An 11,468-nucleotide genomic window follows, 5' to 3' on the forward strand; every position below is an offset into this window, starting at 1 on the left:
TTTGCAAATGTTATCAATATATGAGACAAGAAACAATGCTTAATTCAGAATGTTAAACAAGATATAAGATCATTAATTCATACATTCAAGAATATGCATTTATGTAATATCAAAAAGAGTAGGGATAAGAAACAATTGCACCACGATTTATCCTGGTTCAGCTATCAATTTGATAGCCTACATCCAGTCCTGAAATCCAACAAGATTTCAGCCTTTTTTCAATAGAATGAATTGAGAACCTTTTACAGATTGTCCAGCTTCCTTGAAGCCTATCTATCTAACTCACTTCACTCTTGTTTCTATACCACCTAATCCTTGTAGTTAATCGCCTAACTCACACAAGATCTAGGTAAAGCCTCTTCTTGATGATCTCACATCAACAAAGATAACTACCAGTTTCCTTACTGGATTTCCAAACCTTTCAATTTAGAGAAAATTGGCTTCTTCAAAGAATTAAAGAATATCAAGACTTTGACTCAATCACTATAGTATCTCACACAAAAAGTATTTTGCCAATGGATATTTTGTGTGTTGTAAAACTTTTCTCTCAAAATGTTTTTCAAAGGTATTCAAACGTTGTGAAAAGTTCGAAGGAATTCTAAAAATTATTTTCAAAAGTGATTGAATCAGCTTATATATATTCAGAAAAACACCAAGATAATTGATTGCTCAATCGATTATATAATGTGTTAAAGCTTGGTAAATCAATTGCCTAATCGATTTTCGTATGTCTTGTTTTTCTTGAATCTTGATCATATAAGCATGAATCGATTTGCCAATCGATTCCTTTGATACATCAATCAGAACTGATACTATGATTTTATCAGAATCGATTGAATAATCGATTATAGATGTTTTGTTCCAACAACGAGATCAAAACAATCGATTGCTCAGTCGACTTCATAATCATAGTCATAATCGATTTGGCATTGAGTTGAATCCTTTATGTAACTTAAACATTAGCTTCAATCGATTCGTCAATCGATTGTGCTGATCACAATGACTTAGACTTTTACATCAATCGATTTTCCAATCGATTGTGTTGATCACAATGACTCAGACATAAACGTCAATCGATTTGCCAATTGATTGTGCTTGTTACAGAACTTCAGCTATTTTGACAAAATCTATGTGCCAATCGATTTAATCAAAGTTGTTCTGATAAATGATTAACTGCAATCAATTGCCTCAAACTTGGAGTTTAAGATATCTAAATCAATCGATGTCTCCATCGATTTATTGCATCACATAACTTATTCCTGATTTTAAAAGCTTTGTCCCAATCGATTTGTCAATCGATTGATTCCATATATGGTTGGTTCTAAGACTTGTAAAATTGATTGATCAATTGGTTGCCCAATCGATTGTCCAATTGATTGGATTTATCCCAAAACTCAGGTTTCACTAAAAACTTTAAACTAATTGGACAAGAATAAGCCTAAGGAGGACAACAATGACCTAAATATTAATCAAATGACGCAAACACAGCTATTTGTTGCACAAGATTGGTTAAAAACCCTAATTGGACTAAAATAAGCCTAAGGAGAACGAATATAACGTAAATGTGAATCCAATGACACAAACACACGTATTGGTTGCAAAAGATTGGTTAAAACCCTAATTGGACTAGAATAAGCCTAGCCTGGACGAAAATCACCGAAATGTTAAGCCAATGACACAAATGAAATTATTCGATGCACAAGATTTGTTAAAAACCCTAATTGGACTACAATAAGCCTATGGAGGACGAAAATGATTTAAATTTTAATCCAATGACACCCACATACCTATTCGTTGGACAAGATTGGTTAAAACCCAAATTGGACTAGAATAAGCTTAGGTAGGACGAAAATGACCTAAATGTTAATCCAATGACACAAACACACCTATTGGTTGTACAAGATTGGTTAAAAACCCTAACTGGAGTAGAATAAGCCTAGGGTGGACGAAAATGACCTAAATATTAATCCAATGACACAAATGAAATTATTGGAAGCACAAGATTGGTTAAAAACCCTAATTGGACTACAATAAGCCTACGGGGGACAAAAATGACTTAAATGTTAATCCAATGACACACATACCTATTCGTTACACAAGATTGGTTAAAAACCCTAAATGGACTAAAATAAGCCTATGTAGGATGAAAATGACCTAAACATTAATCCAATGACACAAACACACCTATTCGTTGCACAAGATTGGTTAAACACCCTAACTGGACTAGAATAAGCCTAGGGAGGACGAAAATGACCTAAATGTTAATCCAACGACACAAATGAACTTATTAGATGCACAAGATTGGACAAAAACCCTAAATGGACTAGAATAAGCCTATGGAGGACGAAAATGACTTAAATGTTAATCCAATTACACAAATGAACTTATTGGATGCAGCATATTGGTTAAAAACCCTAAATGGACTAGGATAAGCCTAACAAGAACGAAAATTACCTAAATGTTAATATAATGACACAAATGAACTTATTGGGTGCACAAGATTGGTTCAAAACCCTTAATGGACTAGAATAAGCCAAGGGAGGACGAAAATGACTCAAATGTTAATCGAATGACACAAATTACCTAAATGTTAATCCAATGACTCAATCACACCTATTGGATGCCCAAGATAGGTTAAAAACCCTAATTGGACTAGAATACGCATAGGGAGGACGAAAATAACCTAAATGTTAAGCTAATGACACAAATGAACTTATTGGATGCACAAGATTGGTTAAAAACCCTAGTTGGACTAGAATAAGACTATGGAGGACGAATATGACTTAAATAATAATCCAATGGCACAAATGAACTTATTGGATGCACAAGATTGGTGAAAAACCCTAATTGGACTATAATAAGCCTAGGGAGGACGAAAATGACCTAAATGTTAATCCGTTGACACAAACATACCTATTCGTTGCACAAGATTGGTTAAAAAACCTAAATGGAGTAAAATAAGCCTAGGAAGGACGAAAATGACTGAAATTATAAATCAAATGACACAAACACACTTATTGGTTGCACAAGATTGGTTAAAAACTGTAATTTGACTAGAATAAGCCTAAGAAGGACAAAAATGACGTAAATGTTAATCCAATGACACAAATGAACTTATTGAATCAACAAGATCGGCTAAAAATCTTAATTGGACTTGAATAATCCAAGGGAGGAAGAAAATGACCTAAATATTAATCCAATGACACAAATGAACTTCTTGGATGAACAAGATTTAGCAAAAACCGTAATTGGACAAGAATAAGCCAAGGGAGGACGAAAAAGACCTAAATGTTAAACCAATGACACAAAGGAACTTATTGGATGCAGAACATTGGTTAAAAACACTAATTGGACCAGAATAAGTCCAAGGAGATGAAAATGACCTAAATATTCATCCAATGACACAAATGAACTTATTGCATGCACAAGATTGGACAAAAACCATAAATGGACTAGAATAAGCCTAGGGAGTACAAAAATGACCTAAATGTTAATCCAATGACACAAATTAACTTATTGGATGCAGAAGATTGGACAAAAACCCTGAATTGACTAGAATAAGCATAGGGAGGACGAAAATAACATAAATATTAATCCAATGACACTAGCGCACCTTTTAGATCCACTAGATTAGACAAAAATCCTAATTGGACTAGAAAATGCCTAGGGAGGACGAAAATCACCTAAATGTTAAACCAATGACCCAAACGAACTTATTAGATGCACTATTGGATCCACAAGACTAGACAAAAACCCTAATTGGACTAGAAAAAGCCTAGGGATGACGAAAATGACCTAAATACTAATCCAATGACATAAATGAACTTATTGGATGCAGAAGATTGGTTAAAAACTCTAATTGGAACATAATAATCCCAATGAGAACGAAAATGACTTAAATATTAATTCAATGACACAAAAGAACTTATTGTATGAACAAGATTGGTTAAAAACTCTAATTGGACTAGAATAAGCCTAGCGAGGACAAAATTCACCTAAATGCTAAGCTAATAAGACAAATGCACTTATTGGATGCACAAGATTAGACAAAAACCCTTAACGGACTAGAATAAGCCTTCAGAGGACGAAAATGACCTAAATCAGAATCCAATGACACAAATGAACTTATTGGATGCACAAGATTTGTTAAAAACCCTAATTGGACTAGAATAAGCCTAGGGAGGACGAAAATGACCTAAATGTTAATCCAATGACAAAAATGAACTTATTAGAAGCACAAGATTGGTAAAAAAATCCTAATCGGACTAGAATAAGCCAAGGGAGGAAGAAAATGAACTAAATATTAATCTAATGACACAAACGAACTTATTGGATTTAACAAACACCATAATAGGGCAACAATATATCCCTAGGGAGGACGAAAATGACCTAAATGTTAAGTCAATGACACAAATGAACTTATTATAAGCAGAACATTGGTTAAAAACTCTGATTGGACCAGAATAAGCCCAAGGAGGACGAGAATGACCTAAATATTATTACAATGACACAAATGAACTTATTGGATGCATAAGATTGGACAAAAACTCTAATAGGACTAGAAGAAGCATGAGGAAGACGAAAAAGACCTTAATGTTAATCCAATGACACAAATGAACTTATTGTATGCACAAGATTGGTTAAAAACATAAATGGACTAGAATAAGCCTTGAGAGGACAAAAATGACCTAAATGTTAATCCAATGACACAAATGAACTTATTGGACGCACAAGATTGGAGAAAAACCCTAAATGGGCTAGAATAAGCCTAGGGAGGACGAAAAGTACCTAAATGTTAATCCAATGAAACAAACACACCTATTGGTTGCAAAAGATTGGTTAAAAACCCTTATTGGACTAGAATAAGCCTACGGAGGACGAAAATTACCTAAATGTTAATACAATGACACAAATTATCAAAATGGACTAGAACAAGACTAGGCGGACGAAAATTATCTAAATGTCAATCAAACGACACAAATAAACTTATTGGATGCACAAGATTGGTTAAAAACTCTAATTGGACTAGAATAAGACAAGGGATGACCAAAATGACCTAAATGTTAATCCAATGACACAAATGAACTTATTGGATACAGAAGATTGGTTAAAAACTTTATTGGACCAGAATAAGCCCACGGAGGACGAAAATGACCTAAATATTAATCCAATGACACAAATGAACGTATTGGATGCACAAGATTGGTTAAAAACCCTAATTGAACTTGAATAAGCCTAGGGAGTACGAAAATCACCTAAATATTAATCCAATGACACAAATGAACTTATTGTGTGAACAAGATTGGATAAAAACCATAAATGGACTATAATAAGCCTAGGGAGGACGAAAATAACCTAAATGTTAATCCATTGACACATTCACACCTATTAGATGCACTAGATTAGACAAAAACCCTAATTGGACTAAAATAAGCCTAGGGAGGACGAAAATCGCCAAAATGTTAAGCCAATGATACAAATGAATTTATTGGATGCACAAGATTTGACAAAAACCCTAAATGGACTATAATAAGCCTAGTTGCACATGATTGGTTAAAAACCCTATTTGTACTAGAAAAAGCATAAGGAGGACGAAAATGACCTAAATGTTAATCCATTGACAGAAATGAACTTATTGGATGGACAAGATTGGACAAAAACCCTAAATGGACTAGAAGAAGCCTAGGTAGGACAAAAATGACCTAAATGTTAATCCAATGACATAAACACACGTATTGGTTGCAAAAGATTGGTTAAAAACCCTAATTGAACTAGAATAAGCCTTGGGACGACAAAAATGTCCTAATGTCAATCCATTGACACAAATGAACTTATTGGATTCACAAGGTTCGTTAAAAAACCCTCATTGGACTATAATAAGCCTAGTGAGGACCAAAATGACCTAAATGTTATTCCCATGACACAAATGAACTTAATTGATGCAGAAGATTGGTTAAAAACTTTAACTTTACCAGAATAAGCCCAAGGAGGACGAAAATGACCTAAATATTAATCCAATGACACAAATGAACGTATTCGATGCACAAGATTGGTTAAAAACCCTAATTGGACTAGAAAAAGCCTAAGGAGTACGAAAATCACCTTAATATCAATCCAATGACACTAATGAATTTATTGGATGCACAAGATTGGACAAAAACTATTGTTGGACTATAATAAGACTAGGGAGGACGAAAAAGACCTTAATGTTAATCTAATGACGCAAATGAACTTATTGTATGAACAAGATTGGTTAAAAACCCTAAATGGACTAGAATATGCCTTGGGAGGACGAAAATCACCTAAATGTTAATCCAATTACCCAAACACACCTATTAGATGCACTAGATTAGACAAAAACCCTAATTGAACTAGAATAAGCCTATGGAGGACGCAAATCACCTAAATGTTAGGCCAATGACACAAATGAACTTATTGGATGAACAAGGTTTGGCAAAAACCTAAAATGGACTCGAATAAGCCTAGGGAGGACGATAATGACCTAAATTTTAATCCAATGACACAAACATACCTATTTGTTGCACAAGATTAGTTAAAAGCACTAATTGGATTAGAATAAGCCTAAGGAGGACGAAAATGACGTAAATGTTAATCCAATTACACAAATGAACTTATTCGATGCACAAGATTGGATAAAAATCTTAATTGGACTAGAAGAAGCCAATGGAGGAAGAAAATGACCTAAATATTAATCCAATGACACAAATGAACTTATTGAATGTACAAGATTTAACAAAAACCATAATTGGACAAGAATAAGCCTAGGAAAGACCAAAATGACCTAAATGTTAAGCAAATGACACATATGTACTTATTATACGCAGAACATTGGTTAAAAACACTAATTGGACTAGAATAAGCCCAAGGAGGACGAGAATGACCTAAATATTAATCCAATAACACAAATGAACTTATTGGATGCACAAGATTGGACAAAAACTTAAATTGGACCAGAATAAGCCTAAGGAGGACGAAAAACACCTTAATGTTAATTCGATGACACAAATGAACTTATTGTATGCACAAGATTGGTTAGAAACTTAAATGGACTAAAATAAGCAATGAGAGGACGAAAATGACATAAATGTTAATCCAATGACACAAACACACTTTTTGGTGGCAAAAGATTTGTTAAACACCCTAATTGGAGTAGAATAAGTCTACGGAGGACGAAAATGACCTAAATATTAATCCAATGACACAAATGAACTTATTGGATGCACAAGATTTTTTAAAAACCTTAATTGTACTAGAATAAGCCTAGGAAGGAAGAAAATGACCTGAATTTTAATGCAATGACGTAAAAAAGAACTTATTGGATGCAGAAGATTGGTTAAAAACTCTAATTGGACCAGAATAATCCCAAGGAGGACCAAAATGACCTAAATATTAATCCAATGACACAAATGAACTTATTGGATGCACAAGAGTGGTAAAAAAATCTTAATCGGACTAGAATAAGCCTAGGGAGTACGAAAATCACCTAAATATTAATCGAATGACACAAATGAACTTATTGGATTCAAAAGAATGGACAAAAACTATTAATTGACATGAATAAGCCTAAGGAGGAAGAAAAAGACCTTAATGGTAATCCAATGACACAAATGAACTTATTGTATGCCCAACATTGGTTAAAAATTTAAATGGACTAGAATAAGTCTACGGAGGATGAAAATTACTTAAATGTTAATCCAATGACACAAACACACCTATTGGTTGTAAAAGATTGGACAAAAACTCTAATTGGACCAGAATAAGCCTAGGGAGAACAAAAAAGACCTTATTGTTAATCCAATCACACAAATGAACTTATTGTATGCACAAGATTGGTTAAAAACTTAAATGGACTAGAATAAGCATATGGAGGACGAAAGTGACCTAAATGTTAATCCAATGACACAAACACACCTATCAAATGCACTAGATTAGACAAAAACCCTAACTGGACTACAATAAGCCAAGGGAGGAAAAAAAATCACCTAAATATCTCTAAAATACTTATTGCACTAAAATATCCCTAGGGAGTATAGAAATGACCTAAATATTAATCCAAAGACACAAATGAACTTATTGGATGCACAAGATTGGACAAAAACTCTTATAGGACTAGAATAAGCCTAGGGAGGTCGAAAATGATCTTAATGTTAAACCAAAGACACAAATGAACTTATTATATGCAGATGATTGTTTAAACACCCTAAATGGACTAGAATAAGCCTAGGGAGGACAAAAATGGCATAAATGTAATCCAATGACACAAACACACCTATTGATTGCACAAGATTGGTTAGAAACCCTAATTAGACTAGAAAAGGCCTAGGGAGGACAAAAATTACCTAAATATTAATCTAATAATACAAATGAACTTATTAGATGCACAAGATTGGTTGAAAACCTTAATTGGACTAGATGATAATCCAATTACACAAATGAACTAGAATAAGCATAGGGAAGACAAGAATAAGCATATTCATAGGGAGGACAATCCAATTACACAAATGAACTTATTGGACGCACAAGATTGGTTAAAACCCCTAAATGGACTAGAATAAGCATAGGGAGGACAATAAAGATCTAATGTTAATCTAATGACACAAATGAACTGATTGGATGCACAAGATTGGTTAAAAACGGTAATTTGACTAGAATAAGCATAAGGAGGACGAAAATGACGTAAATGTTAATCCATTGAGACAAATGAACTTAATTGACACACATGATTGGTTATAAATCCCTCTTGGACTAGAATAAGCTAAGGGAGGAAGAAAATGACCTACATATTCATCCAATGACTCAAACGAACCTATTGGATGCCCAAGATTGGTTAAAAACCCTATTTGACTAGAACACGCCTAGGGAGAACGAAAATGACCTAAATGTTAAGCCAATGACACAAATGAACTTATTGGATGCACAAGATTAGACAAAAACCCTAAATTGACTAGAAAAAGCCTAGGGAGGACGAAAATGGCCTAAATTTAAATCCAATGACACAAACACACCTATTGGTTGCAAAAGATTGGTTAAAAACCCTTACTGGACTAGAATAAGCCTAGGGAGGACGAAAATAACCTTAATGATAATCCCATGACACAAATGAATTTATTGGATGCAGAAGATTGGTTGAAAACCCTAATTGGACTAGAATAAGCCTAGGGAGGACGAAACTCACATAAACGTTATTCCAATGACACAAACACACCTATTAGATGCAAGAGATTAGACAAACACCGTAATTGGACAATAATAAGCCTAGAAAGGAAAAAAATGACCTAAATGTTAATCCAATGACACAAAAGAACTTATTAAATGTCGAAGATTGGTTAAAAACTCTAATTGGACCAGAATAATCCCAAAGAGGACGAAAATGACCTAAATATTAATCCAATGACACAAATGAACTTATTGGATGCACAAGATTGGTTAAAAACCCTAATTTGACTAGAATAAGCCTAGGGAGGACGAAAATGACCTAAATATTAATCCAATGACACAAATGAACTTATTGGATGCACAAGATTGGTTAAAATCTTAATTGGACTAGAATAAGCCTAGGGATGACGAAAAAGCCCTAAATGTTAATCCAATGAAACAAATGAACTTATTGGATGCAAAAGATTGGTTAAAAACTTTAATTAGACCAGAATAAACCCAAGGAGGACAAAAATGACCTAAATATTAATCCAATGACACAAATGAGCTTATTAGATGCACAAGATTGGTTAAAAACCCTAATTTGACTAGAATAAGCCTAGGGAGTACGAAAATCACCTAAATATTAATCCAATTACACAAATGAACTTATTGTATGCACAAGATTGGTTAAAAACCCTAAATGGACTAGAATAAGCCAAGGGGAGACGAAAATGACCTAAATGTTAATCCAATGACACAAACACACCTATTGTTTGAACAAGATTGGTTAAAAACACTAATTAGACTAGCAAAATACCTAGGGAGAACGAAAATGACCTAAATATTAATGCAATGACGCAAATGAACTTATTGGATGCACAATATTGGTTAAAAACCCAAATTGGACTAGAATAAGGCTAGCGAAGACAAATATTACCTAAATGTTAAGCCGATGATACAAATAAACTTATTGGATGCAAAAGATTGCTTAACAACCCTAATTGGACTAGAATAAGGCAATGTAGAACGAAAATGACTTAAGTGTTAATTAAATGACACAAATGAACTTATTGGATGCACAAGATTAGTTAAAAACCCTAATTGGACTATAATAAGCCTAGGGAGAACGAAAATGACCTAAATATAAATCCAATGACACAAAAGAACTTATTGGATCCACAAGATTGGTTAAAAACCCTAATTGTACTAAAATAAGCCTATGAACGACGAAAATGACCTAAATATTAATCCAATGAGACCAATGAACCTATTGGATGCTGAAGATTGGTTAAAAACCCTAATTGGACTAGAATAAGCCTATGGAGAACGAAAATGACATAAGTGTTAATTCAATGACACAAATGAACTTATTGGATGCACAATATTGGTTAAAACCCCAAATTGGACTAGAATAAGCCTAGCGAGGACGAAAGTCACCTTAATGTTAAGCCGATGACACAAATAAACTTATTGGATGCAAAAGATTGGTTAACAACCCTCATTGGACTAGAATAAGCCTATGTAGAACGAAAATGACTTAAGTGTTAATTAAATGACACAAATGAACTTATTGGATGCACAAGATTAGTTAAAAACCCTAATTGCACTATAATAAGCCTAGGGAGAACGAAAATGACCTAAATATAAATCCAATGACACAAATGAACTTATTGTATGCACAAGATTGGTTAAAAACCCTAATTGGACTATAATAAGCCAAGGGAGTACGAAAATGACCTAAACATTAAGCTAATGACACAAATGAACTTATTGGATGCAGAGGAATGGTTAAATACCCTAATTCGACTAGAATAAGCCTATGGAGAATAAAAATGACTAAAATATTAATCCAATGACACAAATGAACTTATTGGATGCACAATATTGGTTAAAAACCCAAATTGGACTAGAATAAGCCTTGCGAGGACGAAAATCACCTAAATGTTAAGCCGATGACACAAATAAATTTATTGGATGCAAAAGATTGGTAAACAACCCTAATTGGACTTGAATAACCCTATGGAGGACGAAAATGACTTAAATGTTATTCCAATGACACAAATGAACTTATTGAATGAACAAGATTGGTTAAAATCCCTAATTGGACTAGAATAAGCCTATGGATGACGAATATGACGTAAATGTTAATCCAATGACACAAATAAACTTCTTGGATGCACAAGATTGGTTAAAAATCCTAACTGGACTAGAATAAGCCAAGGGCGGAAGAAAATGACCTACATATTAATCCATTGACTCAAACACACCTATTGTATGCCCAAGATTTGTTAATACCCTAATTGGACAAG

Source organism: Cicer arietinum, chromosome 5 (assembly GCF_000331145.2).
Source record: "Cicer arietinum cultivar CDC Frontier isolate Library 1 chromosome 5, Cicar.CDCFrontier_v2.0, whole genome shotgun sequence".
NCBI lineage: Eukaryota > Viridiplantae > Streptophyta > Magnoliopsida > Fabales > Fabaceae > Cicer > Cicer arietinum.